At 39.0% G+C, this 21,482-nt stretch overlaps 1 protein-coding gene across 1 annotated transcript in view; it reads right to left on the reverse strand.

Annotated features, from left to right (window-relative positions):
* Window positions 1–7,891: 7,891 nt before the first annotated feature.
* Window positions 7,892–21,482, reverse strand: part of HDX (highly divergent homeobox) — a 180,598-nt gene continuing 167,007 nt past the window's right edge. Inside the window, exon 11 of the mRNA XM_058536267.1 lies at window positions 7,892–7,976. The gene's annotated coding sequence lies outside the window, so the exon portion shown is untranslated. The remainder of the gene's footprint in view (window positions 7,977–21,482) is intronic.

Here is a 21,482-nt window from a genome sequence, read left to right on the forward strand (position 1 = left end):
CTTGAGGATGATTCACCCTGAGCTACCATCTGTGCCAATCTTCCTCTATTTTGTATGTGGGTCACCGCCACAACATGGTCACCGATGAGTGGTGTAGGTCTGCACCCAGGAACCAGTCCCGGGCCTCTGAAGTGGAGCATGCCAAACTTGACCTCTAGGCCATGGGACCAGGCCCTCTTGTGTTTAATTTTAATATAAGAATGTGGATAATTATTTTGCTCTAAATGGTTTATATCAGTAGCTATTGATTTCACCTCATCTGGATATATTTTTGCTGAAGCTCTTTGATCATTCCAAGACTTTGTTTAAATTCAAAGGGGGGAGCATTAAAGTCTTTAAATGTAAAAATGTATTCTCCTGAACTTCACATCATAGTCATTCTTATAGGACCTAGGTCCAGGTATTTCAAAACACTCTGAGGATCACTATGGTGCAAGGGGTTTGAAATGGTTCTAGCTCTTCATCTTTCTCTCGGTTCTCTGCTTCTTTAAGTATATCCCAACCTGGCTGGACACCCCCAACAGCAGTAAATTCTTCTATGTTGACATAGGTCAGTGAAAGGACATAGGTGTAAGGGAAAAAATAAGATTTACCTATAGAAAGCTCAGTTTTCAGAAGAGCAAATGATAAAATTTGAGTTATCAGACCTGATTTTTAATCCTGGGATAGATATTTACTACATTAGGCAAGTCACTTTCCCCTTCAGGGCCATAGTTTCTCCATACATAAAATGAATTATTGGGGCTGGCCCCGTGGCTTAGCGGTTAAGTGTGCGCGCTCCGCTGCTGGCGGCCCGGGTTCGGATCCCGGGTGCGCACTGACGCACTGCTTCTCCGGCCATGCTGAGGCCACGTCCCACATACAGCAACTAGAAGGCTATGCAACTATGGCATACAACTATCTACTGGGGCTTTGGAGGAAATAAATAAATAAATAAAAATTAAAAATAAAATTAAGAAAAAGAAAAAAAAAATGAATTATTGGATTAGAAGATATCTAAAGTCTCTTCCACCTCCATCAATTGACTCTCCATGCCCGAAAATATAGAATACAATTCTGCCCATTGACCTAGGTGTGTGATGTCAAAGGACATGCACATGTGGTGGTACTCTGCCTAAATACTTCACTACATTATATGGGTCTCTTAGCAAAATATCAAGAAAGATCATTTGTCTAAGTACTGTCATGGTTGTCAGCTTGAGACACTGTGCGAAGACTTTCAGAGTACTTGATATTGATGTATCTCATCACCTACACAGCAACATCTCAAAAAGTGTAACCCAGAGTCATCCTCATTAGAATCACCTGGAATGCATGTTCTAGGGTTCCATTCCAACCTGCTGAATAAGAATCTCCTGGGTAAGTGAGGACTGAGAATCTGCATATTTTCAAGCTCCTCAGCTGCTTCTAATGTCTACTAAAGTTTGAGGGTCATGGAATACAAGGTTAGAGTTGTTCAAGCATATATCAGATACAAGGAGAAGCAGGATAATTGTGCCTTGAACACTGTGCTTGCTGGGACGAGAAGAGTGTGGATGAGGAGATAGGGCACTCAGTATAAGAAAAGCAAATCCTTGCTAATAGAACAGAATATTAAAAACAATTGAAAACATAGTAGGCTTGAAACTAAGCACAAGATTATATGAGAATGAATCCACAGAGGGGAAAAGTGACAATGTGAACATTTGACATTTTAAAAATCATTCTTAAGTTAAAGATATTACCCTTGTAAAGAGTACAGGTAGTAACATCTTTAAGGTGTCCATCCTGGTTTTATTAGTGGGACTACTTACTACTTTTACCCAGAGTCAAAGACTGTGGCACTGCCTTCCTGGATGTGTCTGAATTTTCCCTATGGAAAGTGCATTTTCCCTGGAGGCTTTGAAAGCCAAATCATTAGGGGTTTCTCTACACTCTGTGGTGCCAAGGCTCAAAAGAGAAATAATTGAAAGAGAGCCAGAGGAAAAGGGAAATGTCAGGAAGAATATAGAAAATGACAGTTGAGTCAAGAAAAGGAACTAATCAAGGAGAGAGAGAGAGTTTATAGGAAAAAAGAGAAGGCAAAACTAAGCCATGTAAAATGTCAAATAGAGACTCGGGGATTGAACAAAGCTGGAAAGGAGAAAGAAGAAAACTAAGTAAATAGTTTTCTGAGTAAAACTCTAATTTGTCACACTAACGGAAAAATAGTTTGATTCTGCATCTAACCTGGAGTAGGATCCACTGAAGGTCTTTGTGCCCCATACAAATGACTTTCTCCTTGAAGTTGAGACCCAGTTTGAAGGTTGTTCATGCCTTAAAATATCTTTAAAGAGCCGGTTTTTTAAAGAGAAATATTCAAATCTCTTTGCACATGGTTATATACTAATTTGCCAAACAGAAAAATCCTTAGCAGTGAGTAACAATGTTATCCTGAGGTACAGTGATAGATTCTATCTTGTGATTTGATGTTAAAGGGTTCCCACTCAGAACCTTATCCCCCACTAACCTGGTCTGAAATTCCCAGGAAAGAGTCACTCAAGTTTGCTTTGTCTCAATAGTCTCTGTCAAAATGCAAATATCATTCTTGGAAGAGGTAACACATTAACCAGTTCACATCATTAACATTCATTAGTTTTTCAGATCAGCTCTAGAAGGTTTGCTTGAAAAAAGGCCCTGAGGGAATGGGATAAATCCCCAGAAATTTAGATTTTTTTTGGTGGGAAGGTGGTCAGGAGGGCAGGATGGTACTGGGAAAAACCCTGAGAACAGGGTGCTTCTAGGATTCCATTTAAGGTTGACCTAGAAAGGAGTAGTGAGGGCTAGTAGACACAGCAGAAGGAAGAATGAGATGGGTTCCTTAGAAGCTAGTATACATGGACTGGATCCACCTAGGGTGGAAGAAAGTGTTGGAAAAAAAGTATAGACACAAGAAGATATTTTGGGGTAGGAAGATGGGGTTGAGGGAGAAAAAGTTCTGAAGACCAACTTCTTTAATAACTCTTGGTATGACCTTTCTGGAGCTCAGTTTTCTCATTTGGACTAGATGGACTAGATAATATCAAAGCTCCTTCAGGGGCTAACATTCTGGGAATTTTGCTTCACAATGTGATCTAGAGCTTTCAGTTCCTTGTACAGCTGAGTTCCTAGTGTACTCACTCTTAACAAGCACTCTGATGGGGAATGAGAAACAAGGGAAAGACTTAGATAATAACCTGCTGGCTGGTCTGTCTGCTGATAAAAGTCCAATAAATCATAAATTGGTTTTGAATTAGTGAAGTAACTACAGTCTCACAGGGTCTAAATGCTTATATACAGAGTTGAATGACTAGAAAGAAAGTATAAAGAGTTTTTGCAGTTTCAACTTTTTTTCAAAGCATGGGATTGATGAGCAGTAATGTCTCTCCCTGGGCAGGCAGTCAAGGAAAGAAAAGGTCTACAAATTTTTAGTCTGTTGATGATTCACCAAGATCCATTAAACCTAGAAGAAATACCTTGACCATTATATAAAAGAGGTATTATAGGATAGATAAGCTCATTCTCAATAAGCTATATATACATATACATATTTACAATTTTTAATGTGTAGTAAAACCCTCCCAGCCCTATAGAAAATCTTTCTGAAAAAGGATGTGTTTTTAACATTTATTGGTACCTAAATAAAATGTCCTTCATTGAGTTTATGGGAAGTAAGCAGAAGCTTAGTAAGTTTCAATCTTCTGTTTCAACATGGAGGGCAAAGACCTATTGCCTACAGATGTATCTGTGGGCCCTCCAGGACCAGTTCAATTGACCCTATCTTATCAACAGAGTAATTAAGAAATTGTCTTTCAGAAAATGTGCAAAGTCACATAGCCAGAGCATGTACAGAAGAAGAAATCTTAACCTGAAATGCCCACGGAACCAAAGATTCTCCTCCCCACGGAACCAAAGGACCAAGACATGACCAGAACTTAAAATTCAGACTCACCAGAAATGAGGGGTCCATCATTCAGGAAGATTCGGTGTTAAAATAATTTCCCCACCTTACCATAAATGTTTAGAACCTCATCATAAATGTTTAGAACTTTACCATAAATGTCTGAAGCCCACCAATCAAAATCTTTCCCGCCAGCGTTTGCGCGTACCAGCCCATTCTCCCTAACCTCTTAACTTTTGCCCCAAATCCTGAATCGGAGAGAAAGATCTGAGGGCACACACCCCCTACCTCCCTGCAGATCGATCTCACAAAATAAACTGATTTCTCCCCCAAAAGCTGATGCCATAATTAATTGGCTTGTTTATGTGCGCCAGGTAGGAGAACTCCATTTTTGTACAGTAATACAGAGATAAGCTAATAAGTCTCATAGACTCTTAAAGTTGGAAGGTTATCAGAGATCATTCAGCCCAACGCTCTCATTTTAAGGGTGACAAGGTGACTTGGCCATGGTACCACAGTGATTTAGAGGCAAAACCTGGATGCAAAGCAAGTCTCCTGACTGCCCACAGAGGCAGTGTGCCATCATGGTACAAGTGTGGACTTTAAAACTGTAAACATGGGTTCAAACACCAAAAATACTACTTCTTAGTTATGTGACCTCAAATTAGTTACTAAACCTCTCTAAGCCTTCCTTTTCTCATCTGTAAAATGGGGTTTAAAATATTTCGTTGAAAGCATCCATTAGCATACAAATTCTCTATCTGGGAGAGAGAATACTTAAGCCATTATCACTTTAGCCAGAATAATCCGATTAGCTCCTGCTATTTTTCAAGGACTTCATTGTCAGGATCTGGGGAGTTTGGTTGGGTTTGAAGAAGCCTACAAGGTTTGAAAACTAGGGAAGGAAACCCAGGTAGAAATCCATAGGAAGATGTGTTGGACATCTCCATATGGAGGGGGATTGGTAAAACAAAGGGAGAGAATTAAGAGGAGTAGAGGGGTGGAGAGCAAATCCAGTCCTAGGCAAAACTGTGGTTTGTCTAAAGTGCCACTTGTACCCATTCCCTCAGTCAATTCTTATTTCTTTTCATACTACCTCCCCTCTGAGCATTTAGCAAACCAATACTCCTAAGGGGTAGGTGGCTTAATGCGTTGCCCTTCCCAGGAATACAATCATGCCTTATTTAACAAACCCTCTTCTTAAAGTTTCTTTTTATAACCAAATGTACCTTAGTACTATCTCAAAATGAATCAGAATATATGAAACAGGAATTCTCTGGAAAATCTAGGTAGGAGTAGCAGTAAAAGTAAGGGGGAGTTCTAGTCTCCAGCTTGTCTAATTCTGAGGTAGAGATAAAAGCTGAGCAGGCGGAGTACCACCAGCAGGGAGTAGAACACAGGGAAAATCACATGTGGGAGAGAAGGAACCTCCCTGTGGGTCTCAACTCAGTTACTTGGGCAGAGACTCTTATCTGGAGTGAGATTCCCTCTGGGATTCCCATGTTCTGTAAGACACTCCTCTGCTTTCTTTGCATGGAGTTTTTGATTACTAGATAGGTTATTAGAATTAATTTTCTTCATTTTTAGAGATATCAATGATTCCCATTAAAAAGAATGGACCTTTCAAATGATATCACTCAGGCATCTGCCTATTGATAGGGCTTGCCTAGGAAGTCAGTATGGGTTGCATACAGAAGTGGAAAATCCCTGAGTATAACATTTACTCACCTGATTCTTTTACCAGAGGTCAGCCAAATATATAACTCAAAGTATCAAAATGTGAAGATCCTCTCTTCCAACTTCTCTAAAGAGAAAGTGACCATTTTGAGAAGCGTTTGTGCATTGAAATCCAAAGCAGCTCACATTCAACCATTTCATTTGCTTTCAAATAGCTTGCCTTGAAATGGACCTCTGAACAGAAGAAAGTGTATCAATGGTATCATATACCTTCCTCTCCACTATAATGTGTGAGTCATTAGCCTCACATTGCTATTTCCCTCGGAACCCCGAGTCTGTCTGCCTCTTTCTCATTGCTTTAGTCATTACAGCAGGGTGTGACTTCTCCTGAGAGTTGAAAATTGTAGTTCCTGCTATAAGTGACATATTTGTCAGATGGATTTGTACACCAAGTCTTTCACTATCCTGATTCAGTCCAGAACAACAATAAACTTAGGCCAGCAGAATGAATATACCAGCAAATAGACTTTAAGACTGTGAAGGCATCAATATCTATTAACATATCATTACTTTTCCAAAATGAGTTTGATTTTGCATCTGACCCAAGAACCAAAACCAGCAATGTATTTTTTCCCTCCACAAAGCTATCCCTGGTCTGGTCTGATCTGAAAGGAAACTAACCACTGGAAAGTCAAAATAAAATTAAGGGACTTTAAATCTACTTAGGTTTCTCCTGATTTTGGGAACTGTACTAATAAGTAAGAAGAGAGAGAATATCCTTATGGTGTGATTTCAGGGTACAGTGAGAAAGCACCATTTCTCTCAAAATATCTTCCTCTATTAAACTACTAATGTCCCAATATCTGTCATTCATTCATTTAATAAACACTTATAGTGTCTACCGTGTGCCAGGCACATTCTCAGGAACATGAAAAAGCTCAAGGGAATCTTCAGATGGGGAAAGGGAGATAATGTAAAAAGCACTTGGAACCTGACCTGTGAGTAATGTGGGAGAGGAGTGAAAAAGGGATATCACCAGGAATAGAAAAAGTTCAGAAAGGAGAGATAGACAGATTTTCTTGATTTATTAATTGTGGTTCCAATGGCACTGTTAATATGTCTCATTCATGGCTCCAATTAGCTAGTTCAATTGGTGATTGCAGCTTTTAACCAACTAGTACCCTTCTTACTTATGGGAGAGAATTATCCTGAAAAAAGTAATGTTTTACATGCAGGTTTTCTTTCTTTACTTTTGGGGTTTTGGAATGATTGTTGAATAGAGAATTTATTAATTTAACTAATTTAAGGTAAATGAAATTTAATTCAGTAATTATTCACCCTTGTTGTTGGCATGTAACCGACTCAGCACTCTTGTTTTGAGAGAGTAAGTAAATATTTTGACATAGCTTATCAAGGTTTCTCTCCAAGTCTTGTTTGCTTCTAATTCCTGAGCAAACATTACTCTAGGGTATATGTTTTTTGTGAACCAAGTTTGAATACGTTCAAAGATCACTGATTACGTATTGTTGTCATGGCAGTTTCCCACAGGGACTGACATTGATTTTACCAGCATTTTTTACGTGATTCCTGAGACCAGCAGGCAATGATATCAATAAGGCTTCTGGGCCATGCTGGTAAATAAAACCTACCCTGCAGCAGAAATCTCACAGCCTGAGATGGCTGGCATTCAAAGATTAGAAATTTACTTTCTAAATCATCTTTGCTCTCTACATAGACAGTCAACTGATTTCTTCCCCTGAAACATAACAATTCATTCCTTAGTAGACCTGATACTATAAAAATACAAAAAAAAAATTTTAAAGTATAATCACAATAAAACCTCTCTCTAGATCGTTAAATATTACCTTGCTTTATGTGTAATGTACTATTGCTGTTTAACATAAAATCAAAACTTTAGTGGTGGTACATTTTATGCAATAAACTTTTGGTGATGTGAAAGTTATCAATTTCTGGTACTCTATACAAGAAAAATACTATTAGGGCCAGATCAATTTATTAGATTAAGTTTTACTCACTTGAGAGTTTTCAATCAGCAGTCCTTCGAAATAATTCCCTGTTGAGTTAATCTGTTTTAGAAAATGGTTATAACATGTGAGGGGAGAAATCTAATTACTGAATTTTGAATGGAAAATACTCACATAGAAAAATAAATAAATGATTCTGATTTCTATTGAATGGAAGATATTTGCTTAGAGAAACTAAGAAATTAATATTGATATAATACTACTAAGTAAGCTATGAACCTTATTTGAATTCTACCAGTTTTCGCAGGATTTCACACTTTTTCTTCTCCAGGATCCCACGTTCCATTCAGCTGTCATGTCTTCTGTGTCTCCTCTGGTCTGTGACAGTTCCTCAGTCTTTCCATGTGTTTCCTGATCTGGTCACGATTAGATTGAGATTATGTATTTTTGTATGAACACATATAGGTGATATATCTTTCTCATTTCATCATATATATGTCTTATCACTGGTCATGTTAATTTTGATCATTTGGTTAAGGTGGTGTCTGATAGATTTCTACACTGTACAGTTATGATTTCCCTTCTTTGTAATTAATACATATCTTACGGGAGAGACACTATGAGATTATGCAAATATCCTATTTCTCGTCATATTTTTACCCACTGATTTTAACATCCATCTATGATTCTTGCTTGCAACACATATTACTGTGATATTTGCCAAATGGCAATTTTCTATTTCCCTCATTCTTCTACATGTGTTCATTGAAATTCTTCTAAAAGGAAGAGTTGTTTCTTCTTTCTCATTTATTTATTTATCCAAATATTTATTTCCATAAGTATAGACAGAGGAATATTTACTTTATTCTACAGGTTATAATCTAGTACTATCATTATTTGTTTTTTTGCTCAAATTGTTCTAGTTTTGGCCATTGGGATCTCTTTCAGGATGGCTCCTCTGTCCCTTTGACATGTCCTCATCCTTTTTTGAGTATTTCATTGCTTTCTGAGACAACAAGATGCTCCAGGCTCATCTTTTATATTCCCTGCCCCAGCCCTAGAATCAGGCATTTCTCCATGGAGTCTTGATTCCTTTTATTGGAGAACAGTGATTAGAAACCAAGATCTGAAAACTAGGTATACTCAATTGCTGCTGGTTTCACTGCTGCTAGGCTCTCTTTGTGGACTGAGGAAGGAAGTATATATATATATGCATACTATCCGACACATATACACACAAAGATCTATAATTATTTCTGTATCTATCCATCTGCATATATATTAAACAAAACACGAGTTCATACTGCTATCTCTGACTTTCATCTCCAATTCCAATCCAATACAACGGAGTTCATTCTAGCCCTCCCCCTTTTCCTGTTTGTAACTTCTTTCTCTGACAATAAGAAGCCTGGCTCTCATTATCCACAATCCTATATATACATAAAGTAGTTTCAGTCTATTTCTGGACTTTCTATTTTATTGTATAAATTACTTTTTTGAAAGTCCAATTGATAACATAAGGAAAGGAATGGTTTACTTTACAACAGGATCAGTACAGGGAAACAAGGCTGGGAGTAAAGCCTCCATCTTGACTGCATGGATGACATAGACAAATGTCCCATGTGTTGTGAACTCTATTCTCTGCTTTACATGCAGTGGACAATTGTTAAGTCCCTTTTTGGGTTCACGGAAAGACAATATGGGGGGATTTCCTTGCTCTCCCACCCCTCTATATGGTAATCAGTCTACCAGCAAGATTTGTAATAATTAATTGTAACAATAACAATAACAACCAACAAACTAACACATGATTACCTGTGCAAGGCACTATGCTAATTGCTCTACATTCATTAACTCACTTAATCTTCACAGCAGCCCCCAGTAATGAAAGATTATATTTTCTTTCCAGTCTGCAGACAAGGAAAGTCAGGCTCAGAGAGTTAATATGCTCAAGGTCACACAGCATGAGTGGTCACACGGGTCTTTTTGATTCCAGTGTCAGCACTCAACCACTATTTTATGTTGCCTCACTATGGTAAAGCAAATTGATGAGAAAAAGAAGTTCTGCAGCTATAGAGAGGATGCTACCCATGGCAAACAAACTTTCCACAGACCAATTTTAGTGTTGCCAATACCCTAAGCTAGTGTTTCTCATACTAATGTCTAAGGACCATTTGTATGTGAATCATCCAAGATATTTATAAAAAATGAAAATTACTAGGCCGCATCCCAGACCTTTCACACCAGAATCTCAGCAGTGGTGCCTGTAAATCAGTAGTTTACACAAGTGTTCCAAGTGATTCCTCAGTTTGAGAACCACTGATATAAACTAGGTGCTCCTAGGTAGCTTGGGTGTATTTGAACATAGATAACACATCACTAGCTAGGTTTCCCAGTCTGGAAAACTAGGACAATTTAGTTTCTTAAATATACGAAAATATTTGGTATCACAAGTTTATCAGCCTACATCCTCCAACTGAGGAGAATCTGATTCTATAACAAATACCTGGGGGCCGGCCCTGTGGCATAGCTGTTAAGTTCACACACTCCACTTTGGCAGCCCACAGTTCTCCGGTTTGGATTCTGGGTGCGGACCTACTCACTGCTCATCAAGCCATGGTGAGGCGGTGTCCCACATAAAGTAACTAGAAGGATGTACAACTATGACATACAACTATCTACTGGGACTATGGGGAGAAAAAAGGAAAAAAGGAGGAAGATTGGCAACAGATGTTAGCTCAGGGCCAATCTTCCTAAAAAAATTAAAAAAAAAAACGAAATACCCATTCTCGCTCAGAAAGTTATTGAAAGTCTAGTTATTTTTGTCTCAAAGCTCTTTGCAGCCTTGAAATGAAGTAAAATAAAATGCTCTTGTCTCTTGTTATTTTATAAGGGCTGTGAGTAACTGCAAAATGCTAACGGTTAAAACTAATAGAGGAATTTATACCCCAACTTTTAGCATTTTTCCTAAAAGCTATATCTAATTTGCAATGGCAGGTGTTTCAGAAGAACACAAAACCTCAGGATTATGAAGACAGAGAGAGATGATTTAGGCAGGGTTAAGGTTCAAACATTGGGAGATGCAATCCTTCCTTGTTAAACTTTCGTGTAGCTAATATCATAAACCCACAAACCACAAAGAATTATATTTGTTAGTGCACTTTTAAATATAATCCATCCATATCATTGACTTATCCACTATTTTCTCCTCCACCGCTCCTTTGCCATAGGAAATCTGCCAAATCATCACTTTGGGGCAGCAGCTTCCACAGGGTAGTCAGCTTTTACAAAAGTGGTCCTGCAATCCCAACAAAAACAATATAGCCTGTTCTCAGCATCTCTAGATCTGGTTACAACAATGGCAATCAAGCCTATAGACTTGCGGCAGGCTAGAAAAGTTATTGGAGCCTCATCAGATTGTTCTTGTAGTTCATGCTATGGATATATCCAGAAGCAGATTTACTGTGAAGCTAATAAAGTTGAAGCTTCAAGGCCCCTCACTTGCATAGGTGCCTTCCAAGGCTTTGAGAGGCACCTAGTAATGTGTTCACATGGTCAAGTGCTTGTTTAAAATTTGCAAAAGTAAACCATTTGTATTATTTTTCTTAAATAGGGCATGCCATATTATACACATTTCAGCCCCTATAAAACCTGGATCCAGTTCTGGGTCTACTATATCACAAGCATTTTCTAGTTCCTAAGTAATTAGGACCCTGTGGACTAGGTTCCAAATAGACACACTTTTTACTATATCCTTCTTAGAGTGAATAACATTACTTACCTAAAGTGTGACTCTCCAGCTTGTAGCTCCGTGCTCAGCCAGAATATACAGGAAAGAAACTATCTTCTTCCTTCTTTTTTCATTTAATGAATGATTGTCTTTGCTTTACCACTTTGAAGGCAACTGTGGGTTGTTTTCTGCCCTTTGGAGTCACAGGGAGAGAATCGGCTCATGCAAATAGCTCTCTTTTTCACCATTCTCCCTATTTCTAAGCTCCCTCTCTACTAACAGGAAAGGTCATGACCGTGGCCCAAGCTCTGTTTTCTCTTCTGTCCTAGTTATCAGTATTTAATCAGGATCATTGAGATGAATGCATTTAGTAGCCTTCATGTAAGGCTGAATTTAGCACAGTAACACACATCAGTGTTCCAATCTCATCTCAAAGCAATGTCAACATTATTTACCTCCTAGTTCTGTGGGCCGTGCCTCTAGACAATTTTTACATGCAAAGTACTTCATTCAGTACTCAGTATCTTCCATGATGAACAGAATAGTGCCTGAATATATGCCCCAAAGGAAAATTACGTGTAAAAAACAGAAGAATGGGCTTTTATTCTGTCAAGGCTTCAGAGTTACCTGCTTCAGTAACAAGAAACACTTCTTCTTCTTTTTTTTTTTTTGTGAGGAAGATTAGCCCTGAGCTAACATCTGTCGCCAATCCTCCTCTTTTTGCTGAGGAAGACTGGCCCTGGGCTAACATCCTTGCCCATCTTCTTCCATTTCATATGGGAGGCTGCCACAGCATGTCTTGGCAAGTGGTGCATCGGCACATGCCTGGAATCTGAACCCCGGGCCGCCCCAGCGGAGCGAGAGCACTTAACTGCTACGCCACCGGCCAGCCCCAAGAACCACTTCTCGAATATTCACTGGGTGCATGATATTGTACTAGGTGCTCCCATGATTTGATGCTATTTAGAAAAAATGAGCCTCCTGTTCTTTGGGTAGCTCTAATTAAGAGTTGGAGCTTTACATGGCTACTCCTAGGTCAGAAAACAGAACAGAATAAAATCAGAATTGAAAATTTCTTTTTAAAGCTTGGCTCAAACAAGGTACAAAATGAGAGTGTTGGATTATAATGCATTGTATATATAAAATATGAATCCATGGGCCCATATTGATATAAACAAATTATTGAAAAAGTAAACAAATGGAAGAGAAGAGACAGCTTATATCTATTAGTAGAATTTCAGCTAGTAAGTGTAGAAAAAATTATGGAAATAGAAAGCACCATAATAATAACATAGCCTCAAAGTGTCCCCCACACGATAATTATTATCAAGAGAAAAAATAATAAATTTAGAGTGCAGAATCCCTTAACCAAATGATCAAGGTTAATAGCATTACCAGTAATGAGACAAATGGACATCATATGATTCCTGATATGATGCACTGAGAAGCACACATTACTTCTATGGTATTTCTACCAAAATGCATAACCTGATCACATACTTAGATTGAGGAACATTCTAGAAAATAACTGCCAGCACTTTTTAAGAGTGTCAAGGCTGTGAAAGATAAAGAAAGACTAAGACATTGTTCTTACTGTTTAGTCTCACTGTTTAAAGGAGACTAAAAAGACATGACAACTGTAAATGTTACATGAGGTCTTGAATTAGATGCCGGATCACAAAAAGCACATTAGTGTGGCCATTGGTAAAATTTAAATAAGATCTGTAGATTAGATACTACTATTGATTATTATTAATTTCCTGATTTTGATAGTTGTGCTATGCTTAAGTATGATGAATCTGATGTAGGCTATTTGGGAATTCTTTGTACAATTTTTGCAACTTTTTGTAAGTCTGAAACTGTTGTAAAATGCAAAATTAAAAAAAAATTAAAATAGGGTCCCACCCGGTGGCGCAGCGGTTAAGCTCACACGTTCTGCTTCAGCGGCCCGGGGTTCACCAGTTCAGATCTTGGGTGCCAACCTACTCACCGCTCATCAAGCCATGCTGAGGTGGCATCCCACATAGAAGAACTAGAAGGACCTACAACTAGGATATACAACTATGTACTGGGGGCTTTGGGGAGAAAAAAGGAAAAAAAAGGGGGAAGATTGGCAATAGATGTTAGCTGAGGGTCAACATTCCTCACAAAAAAATTAAAATAAATTTTAAAATTGGCTCATATGTTTGAACACAATAGATACTTACGTTCCCTTATTAGCTTGCTATCACATTTCCGAGAGATGGGATGCTACCTAATATTGGCTTGAAGAGATTCAATATATCATATATTGAACACATCCCATGTGCTATGTACATTAAAATGTGGAAGACACTGAAATGAATAAGACCTAGTCCCAGCTCTCAGTCTAACAGGGGAAAAAAAACATACTCAACCAAGATGAAGAACTGTGATTAGTGCTATGAGAGAGAGGCAGATAGTGTGCTACAGGCACTCAGAAGAAGGAGAGCTTATTTCCTGCTTTGGAGTATCAGAGAAAATGCAATTGTAAAATTAATCTTTGGGCTAGGCTTCAAAGGATGGCAGAATTTAAACAATTACTATTTGGGTATATGGTGGTAAAGGGTATACAAGGCTGAGAGAATAGCATGAATAAACCTCAGAGGAGGAAAGAAAATTCAAAGACCACTCTCCCTCTAGCCCCTAACACAACACATTTACACATTTTGCTTTGGGCCACGTTATTGGGATATGATTTGATTATTATAATTTTTGCTCATGAAAATTGCAGGCTCATACCCACAAAACACTAGATTTGGACAGTGCCTTAGAGATATTCTTACCCAGTCCCCTCAGTTTGGTGCTAGGGAAAATAAGGAGGCTCTTTTAAGGCCTCATACAGTTAGTGGCAGCAGTAGGACTAGGACCCAGAGCTCTTGTCTCCCAATTTAGTGCTCAATCTACTCTAACATTGTGAAACCTTTAAATAAGCATTGTGATGTCAGCCAGACACATTACCATACAGAAACAGGAATCTTCACACTGGCTCTCCAGATTCCTATCATCCCAGAATCTAGTCATACTGCAATTCTGTCCTCCTTTTCCTGTGCTCCTCCTATCTTCATTATAAAGTTTTGTATTGAAGATGGGCAGGGAAGCACAGTTTCAAGGCATGCTGTGACAGCCAGCAAATAGCCAGCTATTAGCTGACTTTGATGGGGCTGAAGTCCTATTCTCATGTAAACCCACTCATATATTCATTTCTTCTGGCTGTAATTGGTTGATGAATCATTCCTTAGTCTGGAACAAAACAATCAACAGAAAGTTAAATTACTCTGTCATTTATATCTCTTCAGGTAAAGCCTTCATAACCATCCTACACATTCTTCCCTCAGAATTATTTGCTTTCCTTTTTGAAGAGACTACTTATGAATTCTAAAAATGCATTTGCTGAAATCATAATGTCCCCAGAAGGGATAAAGCCAGGCCAGGACACCAGAGAGGAAGAGTGAGGAAATTAGGTCAGAGGTTGGGAATTAATACTTTCTACTCCTTACCCAAGCAACTGACTGTGTCTGCTCTAAAGGCCCATCTCTGACAATTTGCTTCTAGTTGTAAAAACCTCCCTATTATCCTCAATATATCACTCTCTTATTGCATAAATGTAGGCAAGATTTATACACATAACATAGTCAATTGTGAGAGGGAGGCACTGGGGACTTAGAGATCTTCTCACCTCACTGCTCACTAGGCCTGCAGGGTCAAAGGGAGGCCTAGAGATCCCTTTGGAATTCTAAGCAGTTTGCTGGTAAATCTTAATATTCAGGTTTCAGTGGAGCTAACCCTCATGTCCAAAGCCAAGGTTAAATTCATTTAAATTTGAACCCAAGAAACCAGGCTGGCCAGGAATAACAATTAGAAAAGCACAAAACACAAAGAGAAGATGTGAATGGAAGCAGACCTTGTGGCTGCTCAGCAGAAGAAACACTGAGGTATTCATTGTTAATGGGTTATTAAAAGAGGGAGAAAAGGCAGCTAGCTCTGTAATTCTCCCATTTAGGAGCAGCTGCTATTGTAATCAGGATCACAGCCAGAGCATCAGGAATTCCTAATTTCTAGGCAGACGTGCATGTATCCCCAAAATTAGTATGTCCAAGTAGGTAAGTTGGGGACAGATATGGTAAAGGAGGTCAAGATTAAAGTCTTATGTCACCTTTCTTGTTTTTGGCTGATGTTCTCCAAATTTTCCATGCCCCCGACTTCAGTTTTTTCCCATTGGCAGAAATGCCCGGGGGAAAATACCCTTGGTTTCAATTTTCTCTTCCTACTTACCACTACTTTCTGTCCCTTCCCCTCCCACTGTCACCCAGAGAAGTCCCTAAAACGTTTTCCATGTCTAATGCTTTGTTTTTAAATTGTGCTAGCTTATAGGAACCAAGGCGGAACATTGCCAGGTGGCTAAACCAGAAAGGTCCAAGATGGTGATGGGGTGCTGTGTGCAAAAAGGGAAGATCTGTGCACACCCCTAAATGCCCCCGCCTCAAGTGATGATGCAGCGACCCCTCCCCCTTCACATCCCATAAGAACCCTGCTCACCTTCCCTTTGGGAAGAAGGTGTTTTAGAGCACGAGCTCTGCCTCCTCCATTCACTGATCAATGAATAAAGTTTCTGTTCTGTTATTCCGAACCCGGTCTTGTTCTATTGGTGTGAGTGGCTCCGGGCAAAAGGACCCACTTGCAGGCCACTGGTCCCTTAGGGCTTGGTAACACCACCATCAAAATTTGCCTGTCCTCTGTCCCATTTCCTCAGGCCTTGCTTAAAGAAGAACTAGTTGAGATGGTTGAGACTGATGATTGTGTAATATGTTCCCCAATTCAGATAACATTTATATTCTAACAAAGGTCGTTAATCCTTTATTAAAAGTAGTGGCAAACTAAGGAAGGGGTGACACTTTGGGGATCAGATGCTTCTCATTGCTCTTCACATCACTGCATGGAGTCAGCCATCTATTTCACCCTAGGGGTAATGCTGGTCCAGTATAGTAGAGAGCCATCTGGATAGCGCTAACAGCAAAGACACTATAGCCAGTTTCTTATTCTATATTCTGTGAGTATAACTCTGATGAGACAATAACGCAGAGTACAAACACATCAAACTGAGTTCCTAATATGTGGCTAGATTCAGTGAGGAGAAGAGTTACTAATTCGAGTTTTTCTTGAATTATCTCCATCTTCCCCATTCAGATATACCCCTACTATCTCCCCTAGGACTGCTAAAATGGCTTCCAATATAGCATTCATTATTTAGCTTGTTAAAACTCTTCCACTCTGGATGCTTCTAATTATCTCCCTTTATAGATGGGCACCAACTGAGAGTTATATAATGAGAACATTATATGAGGTGTGTGACTTTTAATCTTTATCTCATGTAGCTGCTTTGTAGATGGTCTAGCCATTCTGAGCCAGGAAAAGTCTTCATAATTCAGATGCCATCATACGAATGGGATTTTCTGCTTTATATATTGGCTAGACAACAGTTAAATCAAAAACTGGAAGCCTTTTCTAACAAATTAAACAGCACCATAGTCAATATGTTATTCATTTCTTTCCAGTGTTTCTGTAATAGGTTCAAAGTCACAGAGTTGGGCTTCTCAGCCCTGGGGAGGAAAATTATCTCCAGAGGCAGTATGACATTCTCCAAAAGGAAATTATCTTTAATTCTTAACTGAAAGAAATAAATATAACCCAGACAAACATTTTTAGGAAGCAAGTTGGTTCATGAGTGTAGTAAAATCAAACAGATGACAAGGTTGTCCTTACTTTCCCCCAAATCAGAAATGAATGCAGGGTGCCGACCCCGTGGCTTAGCGGTCAAGTGCGCGCGCTCCGCTACTGGTGGCCCGTGTTTGGATCCCAGGCGCGCACCAATGTACCGCATCTCCGACCATTCTGAGGCCACGTCCCACATACGGCAACTAGAAGGATGTGCAACTATGACATACAACTATCTACTGGGCCTTTAGGGAAAAAAAAAAAGGAAGAGGATTGGCAACAGATGTTAGCTCAGAGCCGGTCTTCCTCAGCAAAAAGAGGAGGATTGGCATGGATGCTAGCTCAGGGCTGATCTTCCTCAAAAAAAAAAAAAAAAGAAATGAATGCAGGAATGTATATGTGAAGTATGTAGGTGGTGAGAAAGCTCAGGACAGAGTACTCCCAACTAAGTCTCTCAGTACATCAGGCTCAGGCAAGGACTGGACTAAAAATGTGTGTCTTACATGGCCCCCTGAAAGTCAGAGCACCAGGCAGAGAGTCCTTTTTGCAGTAGGGAATTCCAAAGGCAGGTGAGCTATTTTGACTCAAGACAGAGTAGAATATTTCAGGACCTGAGTGACAGGTATATACTCTGGGTGACAGCATGTTTAGAAATACCCACTGAGCAGCTGTGTGTGTTAAGGGAGGCTCAAAGGGATGAGAGATCCTTGATTCACCCATAAGGAGACAACAGTTGGCCAAGATTCCAAGGAGTTCCATTCTGACATTTTGCTTAAGGGCCTGGATTTAAATTCACTGTTATAAGAGGCAGGGGCAAGCATCTCAGAGTTGCGCAGTCAGAAAGTCAAATGTTAACATTTTAAACATGCTCATGAATAAAGTTGTAAAGTTCATTTGCAAGGCAACTTAGGGTCTCAGGAAAAAGGGCTAGTTTAGGTGAAAGAGTATCTGAGTTCTAGTCCTGGCCTCTGTTGTCGGTTAGCTATGTGATCTTGGGCAATTTCCTTCCCCTTTCTGGGCTTCAGTTTCTTCAATTTTTAAGTAATTAGTTGACTCTCTCTTTGTATTTTTCAGACCTAATAAAAAGGTGAGGTACAAATATGGGGTTGCTTAATTTTTATCTTACCAATAAAGATATTTTAAAAGATACTTTAAAAAATACTCTACCACCTACTATTGCCATCATCTATAAACTGGGGACAAAATGGTGCTTATCTTATAGGGTTATTGTGAAGATTAAATGAATTGATATATGTAAAGTGTTTACAACAACAGCTGGCACATAGTAAATATTAAATTTATGTTATTGCTATTAATATCATTATTATTAATTCAATAAATAAAATATATTTTAACCAAAATTAATAAGATTAATAAGAGAATAATTATAATACAATTAGTTCTTGAAATTAATTAAACTTGGCTTTATGAACAATTCAGTGTGTGTTTATATTTCTTGTGGAAAACTCTCATAGATCAGAAGAAGTCTCACATTTGGTAATCACCGGATTGGATGATCTGAAAACGTTACCTCCAGCACTAATGTTCTATTCAGACTTCTATTTAAAACTTAAAAAAATAACTAACTGGTAATATAGCACATTGAACTTCATGGGCCTTCATAACATTTACCAGTATTAATTCAAGTAAATTATGACAGTATTGAGAAATTTGCAAACCAATTTTTGGTGTCCCCTTCCAAACTCTAGCAGATCCCCTTTCTCTTTGTCCACCCAGGGCTTATGCTGTCATGAATTCTCACTAATTCCTGCTAAAGACTTTATATCACTAAAACTTTTGCATTGCTGCTCAGGCAAAGATGTTGACCAGATAGTTGAATTGAAGTTCCTTAAATATGCATCTCTTGGGGCAGAGGTGGGGGTGGAGGGTGGTCTGTTTAAGGTTTGACTCACAATTAGTTTGGTGAACACCTGTCTATGGGTCATTGCATTGCTACAAGTGAAGTAGGTAGCTAAAGGAAAGCAAAAAAAAAAAAATCCTCTGAAATTTAAATATTACAATAAAGATCCACTTCCTTTGCTGATTTCTGTAGCATCTTATTGCACAAAATATTTTCTATAGAAAATTAGTTAGTACTAACAGTCCAGTCTTGTCCCCTAATTCTTCCTCACATGAAACTTCCATTTGGCCAAAATTGACTCCTTAATGTTGTTCATGCTTTTGTTCTTTGCTTGTGCCATTTCTTCTCTTTGGAAAGCACCGTTTCCAATCATTTTCCATCTCTGTCAACTAGAATTCCATTAATTTTTCAGTCTGTCTTAATCACCATATTTTCCATGAAGCCTCTCTTAATTCCTTCCAAATGGATATAATAGCCTCCTTCTTTGAGTCTCCATGATACTCTTCCATGTTATTTCCCTGACTCTGCTTAGTATTATAATTGTTGGTATCTTTGTCTTTATTCCTCTATCAAACCAAAAATGCCCTGAAGATAGAGACTATGTCCTAGTTATGTATTTATTCCCCATAGCATCAGGCTTCACTATATACAGAGAAGATGCTTTATGAATTGCTTGTTGAGTTGAATTCAAGGAAAAAGTAGGCCAATTGTGGCAAATTTATATCTCTTTAGAGCTAACCCAGTTTGATGTCATGACTTGCTGGAACCAGAAAGGCAACAATGGCTTTGTACACATCAGTATGCCCCCCAAAGGCTGCTCAGTATTATATGTAATGGGGAAAGAAAGACATGCCTGAATGCTTTTACCAAGATGGCCTGTCTGGCATGTGAGCTAACTAAGGTTTCTTAATATGCTTCTGGAAAGGAAAAGTTATGGCACAGCTTCAGGCCCAGCCAATTTGCCATCACACATAGCAGTGATTCTAACCTTTGCCTAATAAGGAATAATATTGACTTCCTCAAGCGTTATGCTGGCTGACTGGGTTGAACAGGTTACTGACAGCACAAGTCCCTGAGAATAATCCTTTCATTTCTGACAATCCCTTTACAGTAGGCAGTGCTTTGCAAGGTTTATCACATCACAGCACACATAGAAAATGATAATACTCTGTACAGCATACTGGAGTAAACAGATGAGGCTGTGAGTGATCAAAGGTAACCTTGGCTTAGGGAATCCAGCTACTTCGGGCTCTGCCTGGCAACCCCAAGGGCTGAGGGGAAAAATCAATATCTCAGCACACCTGAAACCTATTCCCAGTTACCTGTTGCCTGACGCGCCAGTTGAGAAGCTTTGCTATACATAGAATGGCGGCATGGTGGCAGTAACCAGCTTGAATTTGGTGAGCCAGGTAGTATACCTATTGGAGATGCTGGTTGTAGGGGATGGTATAAGTTGAAGGAGGGAGGTTGAAGGTGAAGCAAGGAAAAGGATTTGGTGATAAACAGAATTTCCTGTGAGTTCCCAAATCCCAAGGAGTTATATGAGCTTCCATGGCTACCTCTCTTAAATGCACATAGGGTTAAAGAGCAGTAAAAGGGATTGATGAGACTCACACTTTCTCCCCAGGCCATTGCAAACATTCCAGGTTGATAGTGAAAGTAGTGAAATAAGCAAAAGAAGAAAGCCAGAGGAGATGCAAGAGTGAGGAAGAAAGCAAAATAAACCCCAGAGTTATCAGGGGTGAGCTGTACACAATGGAAATGCAAACAAAGTTCTTCAGTTTAACACAATATTACTAACTTTATAAGCCATACAATCATCATGAGGGGACAGAAATAAAAATAGAATACAAATTTCTTTTCACAAAGAGACCAGTCAGCAATGAAAAAGCTAGGGCTGTGATGGGTAGTTGTGTTTTTCACCTTTCCATAGCAGTAGATTATTAGTTCAAACACCAGTACTAGAAATCTAAGCAAGAGAAATTGCCTATGCTTGGAACTTCTCTGAGCCCTTCCACCCCACCCACACTCCAACCTTATTTTTAAAAAAGATGCAATCTTCTAAGTTGTTCTCAGAAAGTCAGACAGACTTTGCACTAAAGGTCAGGCTGAAAGTCATTCTGGAAATGTGCCTGAACTTTTCACAACTAGCTCAAGTGCAAGTAGAAATTTTACACACCCATAAAGTGAAAGCCCAAAGAAGGTCATAAGAAACATGACATTGAATGTTTATGAGCTCTTGAGAAGCAATGTGAATGCATTTGTATTGCTGTGCTGCCCCCTTGTAGTGAATGCAGATAAGAAAACTGATTAAGAACAGTAGTACCATCCCTTCATTTCACAAATTAAGCCTCATCCAATGCTTGAGATGAATAGGATGTAAGACTTCAGACTTCCAAAGATAGAATGGTGATCAATCACTCACCATCATCTTGCTGGCCTTTTTAAAGGTTGCAGGTACATAGGGCTATCAGATTGGCTGCTTTGCCTGAGCTGATTGATCAGTTGAGTCATACAGCCAACTAGTTTGACAAATCTTTTCACCTAGCTGACAGAATTGATTGGTTGTTTTGATATCAAGTAGGTTCAGCCTCAGTA

Source organism: Diceros bicornis, chromosome X (genome assembly GCF_020826845.1).
Source record: "Diceros bicornis minor isolate mBicDic1 chromosome X, mDicBic1.mat.cur, whole genome shotgun sequence".
NCBI lineage: Eukaryota > Metazoa > Chordata > Mammalia > Perissodactyla > Rhinocerotidae > Diceros > Diceros bicornis.